The 22,669-nt window shown below is 44.1% G+C and overlaps 1 protein-coding gene across 1 annotated transcript in view; it reads right to left on the bottom strand.

Annotated features, from left to right (window-relative positions):
- DENND2C (DENN domain containing 2C) overlaps positions 1-15,479 on the bottom strand; it is a 55,665-nt gene extending 40,186 nt beyond the window's left edge. Inside the window, exon 1 of the mRNA XM_083444300.1 lies at positions 15,375-15,479. The gene's annotated coding sequence lies outside the window, so the exon portion shown is untranslated. The remainder of the gene's footprint in view (positions 1-15,374) is intronic.
- Between the last annotated feature and the right edge of the window lie 7,190 nt (positions 15,480-22,669).

The raw sequence follows: 22,669 nt of genomic DNA, 5'->3' as shown, positions 1-22,669 counted from the left end.
GGGCAACCTATGTGACCGGCTGCCTACAGCAGTGTTTACACCAAGGCAAGTATTGGTGAGTGGGCTGTGTATGAGCAGGATACAAACGTGGAATCTGTTTTGTGCAATACCAGAAGCAGGACTGACCTAACATTGGGAAGAGGGAAGTTGTTGCCTCAGAAAGCAGGGGTTGGGACACAAGGAATGGTGGAGATGATAGGCAGCACTGGGTGTGCCACTTAGCCCACTGTGTGCCCCCTAAGGTAGAGAGCCCTGTTCTCAGACACAATGGATGATGCTATCCAATTTACATTGCTGAAGTAAAATTCAACTGCAAGTCCAGTTAGCTTCTCTATGTATCTTGTCCTATACCTGAGGTGGCAAAATATCTTGGGCTGGCCCTGACCATAAATCCACATTTAGATAACCGTGTCCAGTTGGGTGCACCACACCATCTCTGCACAAAGCTACTTGTTTTGCCATGAGAGGCTGGGGAAGCTTAAAGCAACAGCTGCTGCTTCGTATCCTGGGATACCTGCACACCAGCCCATAGCCCATAAGAGATTCTGTCTCAGTGAGAATAAAACAAATGAAATCAGCCTGCCAGCTGCAAGGCCAATGTTCTCTGGCCAAACCACAGGCATGCTGAGCAGCCTACACAAGCCACACAGACGCAGTTGTGCACAGTGGCCTTCTGTGAGGAAATTGTCTCCCATAGGAGTAAGAGGTCAGTGAAGCTTTTATCTGACTGCACAGCACCCATCCCAACCAGCAGTTTAAGATCCTGGTGCTTTCTTCCTGGCTGTAAACACTGCCCTTGCCCACTGCAAAATGCAACAGAGTATTTCATATACGCAAGGATTGGTCACATTCTTTGGCTAATCAAAGATCTCTCAACCCTGCTCCAGTGAAATACAGTGAGAAAAATTGCTGTGTCACCATTCAGAATTATAGATCCAGGATTAGCTTTTTCATCAGAGATGGGGAACCCACAGCCTTCCAGATGTTGCTAGACTACAAGTTCCATGATCCCTGAACATTAGCAGTGCTGGAGGGGGCAATGGGAGTTAGAGTTCAACAACAGCTGGACACCTACAGATTTTTCACCCCACCCCTGTTCTACACAAAGCAGAATGCATTTCCTCTATTTATTATTCTTATAACCCACTCTTCCTTTAGAAAACTCTGAGCAGTTTATACAAGGCTCTCAGTGCACTCACCGATCCATATCCGCTTAATTTCAACAATGAATGGTTTATGTCAGGAGTGGCTAATTCATAATTCAGGAACCTAATCTGAACCCCTCCCCCCAAGCACATTTTTCTGATCCTCTCAAGACCCCACTGAGTTTGGCAGTGGTAGCAATAAGGTGGGAAAAAGAGAGGAGACACAGCACTGGGGTGGGTGAAACCCAGCTTCCTGACACAGATGCAAATCACTCCTCCCTGGTCATTAAGACTGATCATTTGATCATTGGAAATGGAGTGATAATATTGCCCCTGCTCATCTGCCCCAAGCTATGTGCAAGTGAAAGTGGTCCCACCCATCATTGGCATGCGGCCCCCAGAGGATTGGCCAAGGGTAAGGGCAGCCCTTGGTCCAAAAATGTTGGCTGCCCTTGCTTTACCTGAAGTTGTTAATGATTGCCCATCCAGGCATGGAGACTTGGTTCACATCTTCTTCACTTTAGCAATTGTATAGCAATGAATATGCCCACAACATTAACTAATCAGAGCATGTAGCATGGATCTTGTAATGCTTTACGTTGACCTTGTATAAGTATGGCATCAGAAGAACCCTCAGCACTTTAAAAGCCAACACTGACTTCCTACCATTGCTAATATCCGAGTCATCCCAACTTGCCTTTTCAAGGAACAAAGGTCCCAGTTTCTTTTGGTGATCATCAAATCCAACCAAAAAGAAAAAAGAAAAAGGCCTCAGCTAAGCTGGTATCAATCCAAGACACCCTCTCAGTGGAACATTTGTTGCCCCATGTGGCTATGGAAAGAGTGAAATCAAATGCCAAAGATGACTGGTTATGGATGAATCAAGGAAGAGAAATGCTGGCTCTGAAGCACGTAATTCACCTCTGCCAGCCCAGGCAAGGACAAGAGCCGAACAGCACTTCCTGTGATGCATCTTTAAGCTGCAAGTAGCAAGAATTGCTAAATACTGTAAACAAGAGGCTTGCATCACAACCATAGTGAAATGACAGTACCAATCACTCATGCCTGATGAAAGTGCACCAGCGTGGCCAGGGATGCACCAATTACTACATGAGTGCCGACTTGAGACAGCTCTTCCATCCCATTAATCAGTGGGATATGGGCTGAGGCAGTCACAGGAACAGAGTTATCTGGGTAAAGGCCAAGTTCTTTTGCAGCAGGTTCCTCTCAGAAATGCAAGAAGGTAATGTTATAGAACTGCATGGAACTGCCTTGTCAAATTTCAACCAAGGTTCATCATTTGGAAAATGCAGGGTGGTATTCAACTAAGATTTACTCAGTAAAGACCTACTAAAATTAATGGACCTAACTTAGTCGGGTTCATTTATTTCAGTGGGTCCATGCTGAATAAAATTTAGTTGAATACCACTCCCAGACTTCAAAACCTCACAAATGTGTCAGTTTTCCACTTGAAGCCTTGAACAGATCCATACATAAATACACACACACAATGTATCCGTGTCCAAAGTGGAGAAGACCGTCCACCCAAAATAAATATTCGATAGGCTTGGGAACTAAGACCTGTGAAACAAAGACTCATATGGATTCACACTCTTTATATAGGAACCTAACATTTTTCCAGAACAAGGAATTAGGTGAATTAGCCAAGATAAGAGAGAAGAGGAAGCAGTCAAACGTATTCTGCAGAACTACATACCAAAGTCCAGCCACACTGCTATTGTCTTAAAACTTTCTCACACAATCCTTCTTGAAAAAAGTCCAATCTTTTGGGGAAGCAGGTTTATTGTGCAAGACCTCCCAATCAACTATAATTGCATGACCTAAATTTGCCAGTATGCAATTCAATCCCACCCAAAACAGTAACAGTCCGGAAGCTCCTATAGAGAGGTACAATACTTTTGGCCAAAAGAAAACATACAGTAGGGTTAAACTAGATGAAATGTTGGAGATCTGATCACAAATCTCCTATGTCTTTACATATCTTTTAAAGATAGCCAGGGGGTGAGGATCTGGACCCTGCAGAAGGAGGTTAACTTTTTCACCCACATTACATTTTCCAAATGTAAACCAAGCCCCAACCAAGGCTACCATCTGTCCTGTTATGGAGAACACACCGTCATTCATTAACTGTCGCTTACAGGAAAAATGACAGCGGTGGGGCAGGGGAAGTATAGAGTGTATAACAACTGCAGATTCTCAGTGAAAGAGTGCAACACTTTCTTTCTCCATCAGCCATCTATCTTCAGTGATCTGGGATGGGATGCGCTGCATGCAGTAACATATTGTCTTCCTCCCTCCCAATTCTTTCAGGAATATTTCTCCTACTGGGCTATGTTGAGTTGTTTCCTCTTCTAGGACAACACAAAGGATGGTGGGCAATGCAAAACATCATTGTTAACTTATAAACATCTTTAGGAGCTGCCCTTCCTGAAGGACCCCCACCTGAATGCTCAGGGCAGTGGAATACAAAGACCCGGGAGTCCTAATTTTGCAAGGGCTTCCTTCCATTACTGGGGATCAGATGACCCCAGTCACCAAGACCAAAGTTAGAAGAACTTTAGAGCCAACAAAGATATTGCATGTGGATATATATTACACCCCAATATTATTTTTAATTTAAAAAAACAGCTTGATGAAGAATGATCAGGAAAGGAAAACCAATTTTGGCAGGGGGCAGCAACACAAGGATGCTTAATCCTTTCCCTGCCTGCTCATTTCCCCACCACTAGCACTTTTACCCACACACAGTTCTAAACACATGTTAGACCCACACCTTCTTCAAGAGACTAATAATTTTCCTGATGCAACTTGTTTAAGGGAATTCAAAGTGTCACTTAGGAATAAAACATAACATGCAGTACTCTCTCTTTTCTTCATTCACACAAAATACATAAGAGTTGAAAAGGAGACTTAGAATCATAGAGTTGGAAGAAACCACAAGGGCAATCGAGTCCAACCCCCTGCCAAGCAGGAAACACCATCAGAGCACTCCTGACATATGGTTGTCAAGCCTCTGCTTAAAGACCTCCAAAGAAGGAGACTCCACCACACTCCTTGGCAGCAAATTCCACTGTCGAACAGCTCTTACTGTCAGGAAGTTCTTCCTAATGTTTAGGTGGAATCTTCTTTCTTGTAGTTTGGATCCATTGCTCCGTGTCCGCTTCTCTGGAGCAACAGAAAACAACCTTTCTCCCTCCTCTATGTGACATCCTTTTATATATTTGAACATGGCTATCATATCACCCCTTAACCTCCTCTTCTCCAGGCTAAACATGCCCAGCTTCCTTAGCCGTTCCTCATAAGGCATCGTTTCCAGGCCTTTGACCATTTTGGTTGCCCTCCTCTGGACACGTTCCAGTTTGTCAGTGTCCTTCTTGAACTGTGGTGCCCAGAACTGGACACAGTACTCCAGGTGAGGTCTGACCAGAGCAGAATACAGTGGCACTATTACTTCCCTTGATCTAGATGCTATACTCCTATTGATGCAGCCCAGAATTGCATTGGCTTTTTTAGCTGCCGCATCACACTGTTGGCTCATGTCAAGTTTGTGGTCAACTAAGACTCCTAGATCCTTTTCACATGTACTGCTCTCAAGCCAGGTGACTTAATAAATACGCAAGAGGCGAAAAGAATCTTCACACTGTATCAGGGTAATTCACTCACAGGAGCAGTGGCGGGGGGGGGGGAGGCATTGTACTATAAAAGGGAAGCTGTACCTAAACTTTAACTATGCTTTCACCTCTTGGTGCATGGGGAACAAGCTAAGCATGTTAAGGGTTCATTAATCTATACTAACTAATAGTCTCAAAGAAAACAGGAGCCATTTCAATAGCACTCCAGGCCTTCACCATAAGCCAAACCAACAAAAGGCATCAGGAGAGCTCAATGACGCCTCATCCTCATGGATGAGCCACCAGAGGGAATAAAAGTTTAACTTTATCTAAAAATATCGTTCACTGTTTGTAAATAGACAGCCCATAAGAAACACCCTGTTTCACTCATTCCCAGCAAAGGTGTGGGCACAGGAAGAGTGACTCATCTGGGGCACTAAGTAGGGATAGAACTGGTTTCGGCTCTAATCCCAACGTTCCTCCCCCAGAATTCATCACCCATCAATTCCCCCTCCCCGTTCCGTCACACGCCTGACACTCTCTGCCCTTAGACCCACAGCCGGAGACCGCAGTAGGTTCAACAGCCACAGAACCTCCCCCATCACATCATGACAGCAGAAAATGCCACAGAACTTCCCATGCAGGAAAGAGAAAGCAAATCTACAGCTTGACTTTTTCCTGCTGAACTTGTCCTGTGGAAATCAGTGAAGAGTGAGCACTTAACTGTGCTCTTCAGTTTTCACTGATTTCAAAAGGCAGATTTTAAAGTTTCTGGGCAGCATCCAAGGTTTTTACCGCAAGGCCCCAGTTCTCTCCCTCTGGGCTCTTGCTTCCTCCACATTGTCCATCAGCTCACTGCTCTTTGGAAAGTATTCCAAAATTCCACAATGCGCTGTCTGTTGAATCCTTGTTAACTAAATGCAGGCTCCTCACAGGTGTCAGCAACTTTTAGCAGGGTTTGATGCAACTCCCTGGCAAGGCTCCTAATGCAGGCCTGTAGCAGGGTTTCTCCTAGGTCAAGGAAAAGAAGGGAGGCTGACTTGGGACCCTGGATTGTTCTTAAGGAGGCAGGGGATGGTTAAACCACTGTGCCTAGATACAGTAAATACAGGACACTATGCAGTATGTGACTGGATTTAGCTGTAACAGTTTGCTTTATACTTATTTACACTTACAGTACACAGAAAAATGGCAAATGGAGGAGAAAAGAGAATGACTGAAAAGCAGGATTAAAAAAAAAATAGCAAAAAGTGGCTGGAACAAGAGAATATAGGAACCATCCCACTGTCTGGAAAGGTCACTCCCAGGTTCACAATGAAAAGCTATTTTTAAATGTTGACAGCCAATGAAGGGAGCGTTGCCCAGTGAGATACAGTGAGAAATTAAAACTTTTCATGTAGTTGGGATTGGGTACAGGGGCACCTACCCCACCCCACCCAAACCCAAATGGAGGAAAGAAAGAAAAGGAAGGAAGAAAGGAAGGAAGGAAGGAAGGAAGGAAGGAAGGAAGGAAGGAGGGGGAAGAAGGAAAGATAGCCCAATGAGAACTGAGCATGCTCAATAGGCATGGAGTGCTGGGCAGGGGAAGGAGAGACCACCAGGCCAAGCGGGTGGAAAAGAGTGCCTGTAACACTCCTCATTTCCTGCAACACCCATTAAGAACTAAGACAAACCCTCCCTCCAACAGTCACTGTGGGTTTTCCTGCTTTGTGCTTCTCCCTGCCTTTGCTCCTCTACTGACACAGGTATCTGGTTATAGCTCCAGTGTGGATATTCTCATCTCCCTGAAGGTTTTAGTCAAACAATTATTATTATTATTATTAAAGCACCTGTATTTAAATATTTATTTGATGCCTTAATAAAAACCTATTTTATTTTTTGATGGAAGCATGTTCTGGGTAACAGTGAGGAGTGCCCTTGTACCACAGATTACAAGTCACAGGAAGTAACAGGTCCATTTTATTCTGCACTGGTCAGACTCCATCTGGAACACTGTGTCTAGTCTTGGGTGCTGCACTTTAAGAATGGTATAAACAAATGGGAACAGGACCAGAGGACAGCAACAAGGATGGCCAGAGGTATGGAAAAGAGATCCAATGAAGGGACAGGGTACCTTTAGCCTGGAGGAGAGAAGACATGAAGGGAGGTAGACTCATAATAGAACTCTTAAAACATTTGAAGAATCGACACACAAAACAGGGCAAAGACTTGTACTCTGCTGCCCAGAGAACAGGATTTGTTCCAATCACCTTAAGTTACAAGCAGATTTTGGTTTGATATGAGAAGAAACTTATTGAAGGTTACAGGATCTTGACAGTTACCTAGAGGGTTGGTGAACTGTTCTTTAAGCCAAAGGAGGTCTTCAAGCCAAAGACGAACATCTGTTAAGGATGCTCCATCTCTGGATTTCCTGTGTTAAGCTTAGAGGGACTACAAGACCTCTTTCAACTCTGTGGTTCTATATGTGTTTTCGAATGACCTGTTTATTGAGTATTCACCCTGTTTACAAGGAGAATAGACAACCTTGGCTGTGTAATGAACATTCATTCTGACTTATTTCTGGGGAGGAAAAATGACATTGTGTCAAAGGAAGAGTTATCTCACACTTTCCAGTGGACTTTACTGTTACTTTCCTTATCACAAAGACTCTGATCTTTTTGGGGAAGTAGGCTTGTTGTACAAGAGTCCCAAGTCAGCTTTAATCCAAATTTACTGGTATGTGGTTGAATCCCACCTAACATAATGACAGTTTAGAAGCATCGTACAAGGACCAGCTAATTAGTAAACTGCACAGCTTGATAAGGAAATGGAAGGGAAGTGATTGATTGTCACAAGAGTCACCTAATCAGTGCTCTGCCATACAGCTGGTTTCTCTAGAAATAAATAGGAAGAACTTATTGCTCCTAAGTCTGATTCAATTTGAAAATTTGCACGTGTCCTAAAAGTGGAAAAGGCGAGTCCATAACTGGGTCACTTTTCAATGAAATTGCAAATAGGGTTGATGGCTCTCTCCGCTGTCACTGACAAAACATTCTGGGACTACCACCACCAAAGGGGTGGGGGCTTTTTGCTGCACATATATTTTGAGACCCAGGAAAGTGACACCTGTTGAGCTCCTTCTGGTTGGCAAGAAACTTGTCAGATTAAAGGGGGGGAAACAAGTTGACAACCATAGGTGATACAATGCTAAAAACAATTGGCCTCAATGTAACCAGAGAATAATTTTCAGTGTCCCAAAAGCAAGAGCGCTTTATTATGCAATGGTTTCTGTTTCCTACTAGTAACCACTAGTCCCTGCCTCTTTGTACTGAGAAACTGCTTTCTCTTTCTCTCTGGATTTCAGCAGATGCTTCTTGCAAGGTCACAGTACTTCAAAAATGAGGAATGCTGCTTTTTTCAAAGCTGCCTCCTACACAATTATCTAAGTTTATCTGAGCCCTTTCCTCCATGGCACCTGGCTATCCTAGTCTGTGCAGAAATTTCTGTGCTTATCCGAGGACAGCTTCTGTTCCCTAGTTGAGGAAGTCTTGGTGAAGACTCTTGCAAAAGAGTTCTTAGTCTTAAGCAGAAAACTGTGAGAAACCAACAGCTTGGATTGCATTAATAATGAGGGGTGGGTCCTCCATGTCTGGCTTTCCTCTCACTCCGGAGGGAGCGGAACACGCAGACACACAAGCATATACAGCTCTCCCATCAACAAAGTAGGTCAGTGGCTCAGAGGCAGGAACAGCAAGCCTGACCTTTGCCTAGCTAGGCTTGGGGCTGGAGGGGCACCTGCTTGCAGAGGAAAAGAAATGGTGCGTTCTCAGCCTTGGCCTGCACATGGAATTCCAGCACTTCCTTAGCTTGAGGACAAAGCTCTAGTTCTCTTTGTCAAAAGGCCATGTGTCTCACAGGTAACCGAGGAGCCCCAACTGTGAGGCAGTTTCACAAGAGTGACAAGTGGTGAAAAGAATCGAGCCAAGCCATGGGTACTGGAGAAAGGCCAAAGCTCAATGGTAGAGTATCTGTTTTGCATGCAGGCGATCCCCTATTTGATCCCAAGCATTTCCACGTAAAGCAGAGAGAGACTCAGCGCTTGAAACCCTGGAGAATTATGGCCAGTCAGTGTAGACTTAGATGGTCAAATGGTCTGACTAAGGCGGTTTCCTATGTTCCCATGAACCCAAGTTATTCAGGCGCTACCCAAAGAAAAGAAAAAAAGTGCTTAATTCCCACTTCGATCCCATAGCAGGCAGGAAGTAGCACAATAAAGACTAAACTTTTATTGGTTTTATTGTGATTATTTGTATGGTTTTAAATAGATTTTATATACATATATAGTTTTACTTCTAACAATGTTTAATTGTTTTTTCTATGTTTTTAACAGTTCTCATTTTTTATATGTAAGCCTCCTTGAGTCCCATCAGGGAGAAAGGTGGGGTATAAATATAACAACAACAACAACCAGAATAATAATCTAAATGATAACAACTATTATTACTACTACTTTCACCTGCGCTTCACCAAAAAGATACAGGGCAGGTCACAGTAATGCAAAATACAATTAAAAAAAAAACAGTTTTAAACAGATATGTGATACCAGTCAAATTATTTGCCTTTTGAGTGGAGGGTTTTTCCTGCAGAAACAGCCAGTATGGGGGACCTAATTCTGAGCAGGACTTGGGAGTGGGCTCTTCACCCTCTGCCACACCCTGGAGTCACAGATCACATCTGGAGCCCCACAAGTGCAATTTGCACAGAGAAAAATATCCCATTAGAGAGAAAGCTAAAACCCTGCCCCACCCACAGCCCACTGCAGGGTCCCCATCAGAATACCACACTAGACATTTCTACAAGAAAAATCCTGCACTCAGTGTAAAACCAAGTGATTAATGCCATGTGTAGTTTGGCCCCAAGACAGAAATGTCAATTCTAGAATACAGAAAAAAGCCAGTTTAAAAATGTGTTCCAGAGAAGGAAAATTCTACTAAATTTTTCTTATCCTGCTCCCCAGAAGCGTAAAGTTTGACTATTTAAAATAAAATAGAAAACAAAATGCAAACAGAAAATACGTTATTTCTAACAGCAGCAAAGGATCTAACTAACAGAGGTATCATTTCCCAGTTCACTCTGCTATGAGCCTCTTGGAAGAGGGAAAATCCTACCACACAGAGAGAAAGCTGGCTCTCTGCTGCTCCAAGCTGTGATATGAACAGGAATATAAAGCAATCCAGCTAGCTAGCTAACACCCTTTCCCTCCTGACAGTAGGCCAGGGCAGATTCAGGCTAATACTTTGGCAAAGAGCCTAGAGATTTACAGTTGACACAAAACAGCAGAAAGGAAGCACTTCATTGAGACAACACAACCTCTTGGAATCTATATCGATACAAACTTGCAGGGCTGGGCTCTCCCAGGGGAACACACAACACAATAGGGTCTTATGGTACTGTGGAAGCATGTTACACAAGTCATCCTGCACAGCTTCTTCTGAGCATCATCCTTGCCCTCACATTCTAGGGTTACTGGCTCCTCCCAAGTCAAGCTGCAAGGAACTTTCCAGAAAAGATCAAACTGATTTAAATCACATTTCCTATTCTGTAATCTGTGTACTCTCCCTCCGTACAAATATGCACACTGTTTGGTTGCTACTATATCAATTAAAACATCTCAATGTGCAAATAAACAGGCACCTTATACCAAAAGCAAAATCCAAAACCTTTCATCCTACAGCCATCACTACAAAACTATTCCTGCTAGGAGAGAAAGGAGCTTCAGTTAGATGAGTAAGTTTTTGTTTAGCTCTCTGCAAGGACACAAGGCAAGATCATGCTCTTGAAGACTACCTGTCTGCAATGTTCTGCACACTTATATGGGAGTAAGACCCGCTTATTTCTGAAATGTAGTTATAGGATCAAGAGATAAAAAGTGCACAGCACTTTCACTAGAAAGTGTTGGTAGTTAATGGGCAGAACACTGTCCATGCAACAGAACTTCATCTGGAGGGCCTCAGGTTCCCTGGCCCTGGTTTACGGAGTCTAAGATCATTCTGCTTTTCCCTCTAAGGAAATTATGCTAATGGCAAATGTGAACTCATACTGGAGTGACTGTTCCTCACAGTTCAGCACAAGACGACAGCTGCACTGCACCAGCAAGGAAGGTCACAGAGCAAAAGTGATTTTGTCAGACTTTGGTCATCAATCCCCCTAAACAGATGTGGTGGAGTGCTTAACTCTACAGGCAAGAAGATGGACGTGGGGCGAAAGATGGGAGAAGGGAAATAGTATCCTAAAACTGGTATGCAAGAGGTGGGGTGAGGCGGTTGCCTAGGACGGTGGATCTGCCTGCACACCCACACAAATGCCTGCCTGCCGCGCACCTCTTTTTAGTCCCTTGCTCACCGCAGACCGTGTGTGTGTGTGTGTGTGTGTGTGTGTGTACAGCAGTGTGCATGCATCGGCATGCAGCATTTTTGGTTTTGTCTAGGGCTGTCAAATGTCCTGGGCCAGCCCTGCGGCCAGATCCAACAACCTTATCATCCTAATCTTGCTGTTGGAGGTGAATGACAAGATAACGCACATACAAACCCCAGTTCCATGTACAGCAGCTACCTGGGCTGATCTTCCAACAATCTTAACATTCAACACTTTGCAAACACAAAAATTAGAGACAGCCACTGCTTGCAGGTCTCCTTCCACAAGCACGCATAAAAGGTTGCTGATTCTGAATGCTGATTTCTCATATCACACTGGAATATCAAACCTTTTAAAAAACAAGATATCAGAGTCAAATGCTATCATAACACCATCACGAGTCACTTAAAGCCATCACAGCATCTAATTCCCAGTAAAACACATCTGTATGTCTAAGTAGGGGTTAATCTTGCCAATCCACGATGTGGCAGATCAAAGCAATCTTTCTCTGGACTGCCAAATCCTTAGGGGATTCGAAATGTAACAGTTTTGTGAGACTGATACCTCAAGCTAATGATGGAAGAAGAACCTCCATGATCCATACAAAATGGCCTGTTCTTTAAACCAGTCATCCCAGCACAGGTGCTGCAAACCTCAACTACAGCCACTCAACTGGAAAATTGCTCATGAATGGAAGGTGAGATCAAGTGGCTGTGCATATACATTTTGCAGAATAAGCAGCCTTGCCATTTTAAGTGTTCTCCACAGATGAACAAACCAGTTTTCCAATGAAAGAGATAAAGCAGCAATGCAGGCATCACCCACAACAGAAACATAATATTGCTAAAGCTACAAACAAATTGTGATTATGAAGGATGTTTCACAGGCTATTTCAAAAGGGCACACAAAGCCTGCCAGACTTGACCCAGGAAAACTAGCTTTGAATCTTCACTGTACTATGAACTCATAGACCCTCTCTTCAGTCTCAGTTCCCAAATGCAAAAGTACCAATAGTTCTGCTCTACCTCTCAGCAAGGAGATAATTGTTTAAAATGGTAAACTACTTTGTCCAATTATATTTTGATCCATTGTACATTTACAGAAGTAAGTCCCATTAATCAAATGGGACCTTATTCATTAAATTCAAATGATTCAATACCACCCTTCTATCATACCAAAATTCTAGGCAGTATTTGCAGCATAAAAAACACAATTAAACAGCAGATAAAATTTTAAAGGGACAACAACTTGCACAATTAAGTCAATAAAATCTATTAAAACATCTGAATATTTATTTATTTTTAATTAGGGAGTGCTTTGCATTTAAACAGTAGCCTGGTAGCCAGAGGTGAGGTAAGAAGGTACTGGATGCAGGAATATGCATGGAATTGCTTGCAGATGGGTGTGCAGGCTGGTGGAGGAGGCACAAAGTGCTCTGTCTCTCCCTCCTGTGTACCTAGCACAAAAGTGTAGTGGGTTACTGCAGGAGGGACAGCACTATCTCCATCCCCTTTCCCAGTCTGCAGCACGGTAGTAATTTTTTTTTTAAAAAAAAGGTTTTGCAGACTAGCAACTTTTGTGGGTTTATTTACAAGTCTGGCTGCCAAAATGATAGCAGTGTTGGTGCCAGGTGATCCTCTTTGAAGAGTGCATTCCATAACTAGGTTGTCCCTGCCAAGAAAGCCCTCTCCCTTATACATGGTATTTGCACCTCTGATGGAAGAGGAACATGGAAAAAGTAATCAGCAGATCTTAAAGAATGGGAAGTTGAAAAGGGAATAAATGCTGGCTTATTCCCAAGTAAATGCGTATAGGTCTGAAATTTAGATAGCAAATAACCTTACCTGTTTTCTGACATTGGTAATCTTCAAGAAGACCTACCACCACATCACCTCAAACCTTGTAATGGGTCAAAAATATAGAGAGAGAAAAAATCTGACTTTCCAAGCCAATCCAGAGCCAACAAAACAGGGAGTTCCCTCCATCTTCCCCATATTTCTTTTAACTGACAAGTGTACATATGAAAAGAAAGAAAAAATATTTCTGCATTTTTTGAAAGGACAGAAAACTTTCACATCTTTTCCTGTAAAAAGCTCCCAAAGCCAGGAAAAACCTCAGTACTTCCTCTGTTATTTGAAAGCTCCACACAGCAAAACAATATATCTTTCCTACCACCACAGTATTGAGAGTTGCAGTTGCTTGCATTTGTCTGCTCTTCAAATTCATAACTGCAACCTAGTATCCAGGCTCACAGATACCCCCTCAGCAGGCTGAAGAATCTGACAACTCAATAAAAGTCCTGTCCCTTTTGACCCCTCAACCAGGCTGTTGCGGCATTATTCAAAACTCCTGATCCAACATTTTCCCTTTGTTTCTCTATTAGGAAAAGAACCATTGTCATTCTCTCCTAAATATAATAAAAGGTCACAGGACACCATTACTCCATTTCCTGGTTTTGCTGTGAAACTGCTTCAAAACAGTGCAGGGAGGGGGGGGGAATCCACTGTTTAGACACTTTGACTCTCCTCCAACCCAAACCTTTTGAGTTTGCACAGATGTTAGAGCAAAGAGTGTTGGCTTCACCTTCACTCAGAAAGCTGTCACCTGCCTCCATTTAATCCAGAGTGATAAATCTTCCTCAGAGGACACCAGCATTAGTATTTCAGAAAGGATTCTGGGGAATCTGAAAATCCCCACTTTAAACATTTGTTCAGTAGACCATATGGCAATCTTGAACCACAAGAATAATAACATATATGGCATCCTAAAATGCTATAGTACTAGGGTTCAATATCAGGGTAGACTTGGGATACATTTTCCATTTTGGCAACCCCAGTAAGAAGAATTAGCAAAATATTCCTTTGACAACAACACTGTGGTGGTCAGTGACTTCTTATTAATTTGGGGCTAGATGCACAAGCAAAATTCCAAGTTCCCAACTATACTGGAAGGACAGAAGGCATTCCTGGAGAAATCAGTCAACTTTTTCCACCACCAACCTGCACTGACAGCAGAGCTCACTACTAACTTTGGGAGAGGTGTGCATGGGTGTAAGACCAGCATGGTGCGCATGCGAACTGTCAGGGCTCAAACACCACAAGCACATACAAATTCCCAAATTAGCAAGGCATATGTGTGCCCTGATTATTTAGGATAGTCAAAAGACTCATAGCAAAACATTTTCCTTTATAACACCCTATTTGGCTGCCTGAACTGGTAATACTTCAAAACTGAGCAATTACAATTAAGCTAATATAATAACTTATGAAGAAGGATCAGTCCAGCATCCTGTTTCTCACAGTGCCCAAAAAGAAGCCCACACAACATGACAGCAGTAGCCTTTTCTGGCCATTATTCTCCAGCAAGTGATATTCAAAGTCACAGGGTTTCCAGTCCTGGAGATATTAAACAGCCATAATGACAAGTGGCCATTGCTACTCTTATCTTCCATTTATTTGTCGAATCCCCTCAGAAAGCATCCAGGCTGGTAGCCTTCACCACATCTTGTGACAGTAAATCCCATCGTTTATGCGCTGTGCAAATTAGAACTTCCTTTCGGTACTATCATTAACAAGTCCTGTTATTATGTATAAAACACCAGTTACGCACCCTATTACACAGATTAGTTAAGAGCAGCAAGGCAAACCAGCTTATAAAGGCATCCCAAGTATTTGCCAAGCAGCCACCAGCATTTTATCTGGGCATGTTTACGAACCCTGAAAATCGCTATCACTCTCTTTCTCTCTTTGAATCCCGGGCTTGCAGAAAAGGCACTCTGCACACGCTCAGGCGCCCTCCATGAATTACTTCCCATGGCTCCTTAACACTCACGAGAGATTCCGGTTGTGAGGAAGGGTTCAGCTTAAGCCCTACCAAACAAACCAGACCCACACAGAGAAGAAAACGCCTGTCTGTTTCCTGAGTGTCTAAGTCCTCACGGCCTCTCCCCACGGGGGGGGGGGGGGAGATCCCTTGGGACCGGGAGGGGTGCCGGCCCCAATCTTTCCCCAGGCAGGTCAGGTCCTCTCATCCTCCCGAGGCCTCGGTGTCCCAGAGGGGAGATAGGGAGGCAGGCAGCAGCGCCCAAAGCGGCTCTCCAAGGGGGCAATAACCCGGAGGGCGCCTCGCCAACCAGCTCCGAGCCAAGGCAGGCGATACCTCCAAGGGGGCCCCAGGCAGACAGCCCCCCACGTCTCCCACTCACCAGCTCCCATGGCGGCAGCGGAGGCACCCGCGCTCCCCACCGGCCAACTGCACTCCGGGCTCCTCGGCTCGCTCGCAACTTTGCAAGCAGCCACCAGACGCGCTCTCCGGAGCTGGCACATTTGGCCAAGCCCCCATTGGCTAGCGCCTGCGTCGCTCCGGCCTCAAGCCCCGCCCTCGCCTCGCCTTATGTGGACTCCCGCTTACTCTGCTTCTCTCTCCCTCCTCCCACCCCGCGGTACACGTGGGCGCCGCTGGCCCTGCTTCGCTGCCGAGCTGGAGGCTCGGCTCATTCTGGCGCCCTGCGCTCCTTGTTGCAGCGCCGCGTCAACCCACGTCTCTCCCGGGGATGGTGAATAAGGATGAGGGAACAGAAAGGCGAGCAGGAGGATGTCTTAGCCCGATCATCACGCAGCCGCGCGCTCGGGCTTCCTTCACACAGTCCACTTTCAACACGTGCACAGTGCAGTTTCTCTGCATCATGGAATGGGAGTACTGGTGCTACAAGAGTCTTCAGTAAAACACTCGAAGGCTCAAGCTTATGATGAACATTTTTTCATCCATGAGATGGCAAATAAAGCATTTTTTAAAACCCTCAGGCTATATTCCAGTCTTGTTTTAAAAAACAACTACAGTACTAGGCTTTTCAACCACTGTCATGATAACTCATGGGGGGAAAAACATGAACCCTACAGATAATTATGATGAATGAATGAATCGATTTATTACGCTCACAGACCAGAAATACGGACGTAAACAGCAACCGAGAACATGCAAATCTATATAGGTTAAATTTGCACTCTGTTAAGTTAAGCACAATAAATAATACGGATATAAAACAATTGAAATATATACATTATGATGGCTCCCTAGAACATCTTGCTCAGAATGCACTCAAGCAATGTCTGCACTTCCAGGAAGAAATTTTTCGTTTGTTGCCAAAGCTGAAATTATCTGAGCAACGCTTCCACTGACACCACCTGGAATCTTGTTCCACACACCCATGAGCAAAACGCCCTGCAGGCTCACCCACTGCACACTCATCCTCAGGTGCTGTAGTGGCACTATGCCCACCGACAGGCACCAGCCAGTTAGGCTCACGTGACCCACCCTGGGATGTGTAGCTGTGAGATAGGCTCTGCTAGGCTTAGCAAATACCTTTCCATGCTCCCTCTTGTTCCCATGGGAGACTCCATCAGGCAGGATAGAGGGCTCCGGCAAGGCAGAGAGGCCCATTTCACCCAGTGCTCAAGTCAGCAAATGGGAAAACCAATTAGAAGCAAATGGCAGCAAGCTGTTGTAATAACACACGGTTATTGTTTAAAGTAGTGGTTGCCAATTAGGGGTCCGCAGAACACACCCAGGGGGTCCGCAGCACCATCCCCTGACAGGGACTCACTTATCTTGTTAACTGCACCATGAAAGCTTTCCACAGATCATCCAGCCTCTGCTGACAACCAACAACTACTTGCTGGCAGGGGGGAAACTTAGTGAAAGAATTGCTGGATGGCAAGTGAACTGAGATTGGACACAAACCTCTGACACAGTTTCTTAAGGCTCTTGTGATTGGAAGGGAGAGGGGGGAAAGAGTGCAAACGGCTCACGTGCTTATTTTAAAAAATGTAAGGGGTTCCTTCCCCTTGCTCTCTACTTTTTAACTTCCAATTGCTTTCAACAGCTATCAAGTTTTGAGGACCCTCCCACTGCTTGTAGGTGGGGTTTTCAGTGAATCTTGCCTTATGAATTTGGGATTCATGACTCATCTTGGAAGTCCAACACAGGAATTAGCTTAGCAAATAGTCAGTATGATTAGCACAACAGCTCACCCTCTGATGATTTCGTTTAGTGCTAGGGCTGGGCGATACTTTCTTTTCAACAGCGCGATATATCAGCTGCTAAATACCAGTTTTCTTGGTTTTTTTGTGGGAAGCTATGTGGCTACATTTGGGGGTGGAAGGAAACAGATGTAAGGCAGAATCCTAATAAATTAAAAAGTTGGTTGTTCCTATTGGGTAATCAGCAAGAATAAAAACCTCACTCCAAATATGTACGGTACTGTATTAAACTACTGTAATTAATCTCTTTAAGCCAGGGATGAAACTTGGGCACAGGAGGACTAAATAAATAAATAAATAACTTAATAATAATAATAATAATAATAATAATAATAATAACTTCTCCTACTACTACTATTACCAACATTACAAAATTCCAGCTGTTTTCTACTCAGTCTTCACCAATACTTTATCAAGCCCTGACCAAGCCTTCACCTATGTCTTGAAGGTGCAAGATGCCTTAGTTAGCAGAATCATATGCTGCAAAGTTTTGCATCTCATAAGGAATAGCATGTTTGAATGCTATTGAAATCCCCAGAGTGGCTGGGGAAACCCAGCCAAATGGGCGGGGTATAAATGATAAATTATTGTTATTATAATACTCTCATATAAAAAGCCTTCTGCATACAGAACACTTGCAAGTTAGGGACACAATTGCTTTTCTTTTATTCAGTTGTAGTGGAGCAACGGAGACAAGTTTTTCCTACTGTCTGGGGATAGGCAATTTGTGATAATATCACAAATTTTATGGCCTGTTTTTTAGAGTATACTAAAAATCCTTTGCTTATTAGGGGCTACCTCACATTTTATTCAAAAAAATGCTTTGCACAGGTAACTTACCATAGAGTTATCTAAATTTTCAAAAGTAGGGAGTCAGTGGCTTGGCTTTTGAAAAATAGGGTGTCCTCAGTAATTAGCTAATTGGGAACCATTGGTTTAGAGCAATGGTGTGAGATGTCACTGTGTAATGCAAAACACATGACTAGCTAGCAGGGTTCTCTGGAGCCAAGGGCCAGTCTCAAATATTGTTTTGCAAAAGCATGACTCACAAAGGCTGGCCTGTTGAGGCCACTCCAGCACCAGGAGAGGTCTATTACCCTTCCTGACCTGACTAAATTTGAGGAAGAAAAGTGGGTTACACTTTAGAAACTATTTGGGGGTGTTGCTTGTTTGTGTGGCATGAGTTTTCTTAGGCAACAGCATATGTCGTCAGACTCCTCTTTTATCAGACAGATTAGGTTTTCACCTACGGGGGGGGGGGGGCGGGACCCAAAATAAACTATGAGATATTCTGTGGTTTCGGACTTCTTGCTTCTTCAGCCTAAGTGCAGATGTGATTTCTAGAGCAGTTTTGGTTTATTTTCATTAAGCTGGGAGGTGGCCTGCTAATTCGTCACTATCCAAACAGTGAAGTGTGAATTAGATGTGTGACTGAGACTTGAAGTGGTTGTGGTGGTGGTGATTTGTTTGATTTCTCACCTGCCCTTCACCATAAGGACCCAGCGTGAGTCACCACCATTTCAAAATACAACACTAAAATCAATTAAAACAAATTACAGTCAACTTGACTAGTGCCAGTACTGCAACCTCCTAGTTTGGTGCCACTCTGGGTCCCAGGGTTCCAACTCCCAATAGAACGTAAAGCAGCGCTGTTTGTACAAAAATGTAGGGGGAGTCAAGTCCTTAGTATGTCATATTGCATATCTGGGGAGCTGCATTTGGTGGGTCCCTAGATGTGGATCTCTGCTGTCTTCAAGAACTTGTAGGGCCACCAGGGGACTATTTTGAAGCCTCTGCCTTTGATCTCCTTAGTAGTAGAATTGTTTGGCTTTGGTTTGGGAGGCCCAAACAGGATTTTGTTTAATTATACAGGGCGGCTTATTATGACCATGCTTCAAAAACAAAAGCTAAACGTTGCTGGCCAGAAGGTAGGACACTTATCTTTTCAAGTTTTCAAACTTCTGAGGTCTTCCTGTTTTGCCACTCATTAGCACTAATCACCCACAATATGTGGAATAGTCTTGAATTTTTGGCCCCTCTTTTTTAAAAATGTATTTTTATTAAAGATTTCCTGGTTTACAAAAGTATGTGCAATGTCTCTTTTTTCAAGATACATTTTCTACAGATCAGTTTCATTTGTTGAGACATTGGTGTTAATTTTGGCCCCTTTTGAGCCCTCAGTACCATCCAACCTTCTGAGCAAAGAAGTGAATTCAAGTCTTCTGTGTGAGTTACTGCAGCAGCAGTCAGCAGGTGGCAATGTGTAACTATGAAATATCAGCCAGTAAGGCAGCTGACAGCTGCAACAGCAAGAAAATCTTTCATGGATTAGATCAGTGGCATGATGAATATATGTGTGTGCAGACACACATGTATGCACGCCCAGGTATAGAGAAAATTCGAAACTGCAAAGCAACATAGCCATGAAATGAAAGAGGCAGAATCTGTGCTAACTCTATGTGTACTCCAAGGATTTCACTGCCATTTGGCCTCACATCCTGTTTGTGTTTTCTGAATTTTTCCCTCCCCATTTTATCTTCACAGTAACCCTGTGAGGTAGACTAGGCTGAAAGGCAGTGACTGGCTCAAGGTCACTAAGGGAGCTTTGTAGCTGAGCAGGTATTTGAACCCTGGTCTCCCAGATTCCAGGCAGACACTTGAATCATACCACCACACTGGTCCTCACTTATTTCCCATGTCAATTCAGAAACCTAAGATGACTATAAATTATATAACTGATGTTTCAAGTTTCCCTCCCATTTTCCTTCAACTTTTATATTATGAGAGCAACTTTCTATTATGAGAACTCTGAATATAGACAAAGGAATCTGGAGCAACAGGTACTTTGTGTGGTGATGACAGTTCAGAGAGACAAGAGCAGCTGTCAGAAATAATTTTACAATCTGATCACAGCTGAAACATACCATGGGCTTTTCTGCACATTCACAATTAGTTTTTACCAGTTCGAAAAAGCTCTTTGTTACACATTTCCACTCAAGGTTACAGACTGCTTGGTACCTGGGAAAATGCAATACAGTGGTACCTTGGGTTAAGTACTTACCATATTTTTTGCACCATAACACTCACTTTTTTCCTCCTAAAAAGTAAGGGGAAATGTCTGTGCGTGTTATGGAGGGCATGCCTACGGATTTTCCTCCTCTAAAAACTATGTGCATGTTATGGTCGGGTGCTTGTTATAGAGCGAAAAATATGGTAATTCGTTCCGGAGGTCTGTGCTTAACCTGAAACTGTTCTTAAACTGAAGCACCACTTTAGCTAATGGGGCCTCCTGCTGCCGCCACGCTGCTGGAGCACAATTTCTGTTCTCATCCTGAAGCAAAGTTCTTAACCTGAGGTAATATTTCTGGGTTAGCGGAGTCTGTAACCTGAAGAGTATGTAACCCGAGGTACCACTGTACAATACTCCGTATGTTCCCTACTAATACTGAGCTCAGGTGGTTGAGTGCCAAGAGAAGAGCAGACAAAATGGAGGCCCTGTGAAACAGCATGCTCGGGTGTGCAGAAGTACAAAACAGAAATATGTTATTATTATTATTTGCATTTATCTCTCACCTTTTCCTCTGTGAAGCTCAAGGTAGCGTACATGGTTCTTCCCGTCCTCATTCAAGCCTCACAACAACCCTATGAAGTAGATTAGGCTCACAGGCAGTGACTGGCCCAAGGTCACCCAGCAAGCTTCATGCCTGAGTTGGGATTTGAACCCTGCTCTCCCAGATCCTAGTCATACACTCTAACCACTATGCCATGCTATTTTTGTACTGTTGTCATTTTCTCTTCCGTTTAGTTTCAGTTCAATGAATTTGTCCTGTTGGGTGGCGCTGTGGGTTAAAGCCTCAGCTCCTAGGACTTGCCAATCGAAAGGTCGGCGGTTCGAATCCCCGCGGCGGGGTGCGCTCCCGTTGCTTGGTCTCAGCGCCTGCCAACCTAGCAGTTCGAAAGCACCCCCGGGTGCAAGTAGATAAATAGGGATCGCTTATCAGCGGGAAGGTAAACGGCGTTCCGTATGCTGCGCTGGCTCGCCAAAGGCAGCTTGTCACGCTGGCCACGTGACCCAGAAGTGTCTCCGGACAGCGCTGGCTCCTGGCCTTTAGAGTGAGATGAGCGCACAACCCTAGAGTCTGACAAGACTGGCCCGTACGGGCAGGGGTACCTTTACCTTTACCTATGGAACACTTAGTTTAAACTGTTGAATTAGGTTATAGATTATTTGTATTGTTTTAGACAACGTTGTATGGATTGCTTTTCTGTACTTATCAATATGATGAATATAATTGTTTCTAATGTCTTGAATTGTTATACTGTACATTTGACGTTGTGAGGCACTCTGTACTCAATCTTATGGGGAAGCGGCATACAAATAAATAAGCAGATGAGGATAATGAAAAGTGCAAAACATTTAAAAACAAAAAACAAGATAGCTTGGTGAGGACAGAGGCTGCTTAGAGGAAGGGGTGGCCCACCCCATTTCGGCACATGAGCTGAAACAGGAATTGTTCTTCTTCCCACTGTGTCCTCACCCTGATGTCTGCTACCACCATGCCCTGGCTCCCACTGAACCTGGCGGGAATCGGGGCACTCCTCAAGCCTTGCCACTCAGCTTCTCCCTGATGGCACACTGTAATGCCCCCCTCATGGCAGCAGAAGAAATGTGGCAGACAGAACACCACCTCTTACACTTCCACTGCCTGAGGCAGATGCTTCACCCTGCCTTGTGGGTGGGCTGCCTCTGTCCAGAAGCCACATAATATTGAGTGTCAGCCAAGAGGGGAAAGGGAAGGTCTGTTGGGGTTGAGTGAAACAGAAACTGACCTGCTTCAGCCTCTGCTACAAGAGTAGAAAAAATGCAGTGTGCCTCTCCATGGCAGAGCTGAGCTACAAATCACACACCAGATAACTAATCTGATGAGCAGGGAGGAAAAGATTTGCATCCTCATCAGGGTGCTGGGCCTGGCTAAGAACTTTAAACCTCACTTCCCAGCTCAGTAACACAATAGGGATGCAAATCTCTACTCAATCACCAATCTGCTGAGAACCTATAACCCCCATCCACCCAGCTGATCATCCTGAAATCATTTAATAAGCATTCTGCCCCAGGAAGGGAGACAGAGGTTGGTGGAACATGTAAGCATATCTGCTGTCCTATACAAAGTACAGGGTGCTCTGTAGTATGAGACAGTCTGTGCTATTGCATGGGTCAACACCAGTGGATTTTTACTTCATCAGAGGCATCAAAATTAAGGCCCTTATCAAGCCTCTGGGGGTCCCTCATACAGACCAGAGTGTGCCTGTTGCACTACAAAATCCAGTCATTTTCTTTGTGGACGTGGCCTCCTTTTGCCCTTTAAATGGCTTGCGGCAGTGAGACAATGACTTGTTTAACGTGCCTGCAGTGTTGCCTGCCTGCATCGTTGTCAAGGGGCTGTGTGGATCACTTTAACCC

The sequence above is a fragment of the Podarcis tiliguerta genome, assembly GCF_965153285.1.
Source record: "Podarcis tiliguerta genome assembly, chromosome: 6".
NCBI classification, from domain to species: Eukaryota; Metazoa; Chordata; class Lepidosauria; order Squamata; family Lacertidae; genus Podarcis; species Podarcis tiliguerta.
The sequence above is the reverse complement of the archived record's forward strand: the minus strand, read 5'-3'. Positions and strand labels throughout refer to the sequence as shown.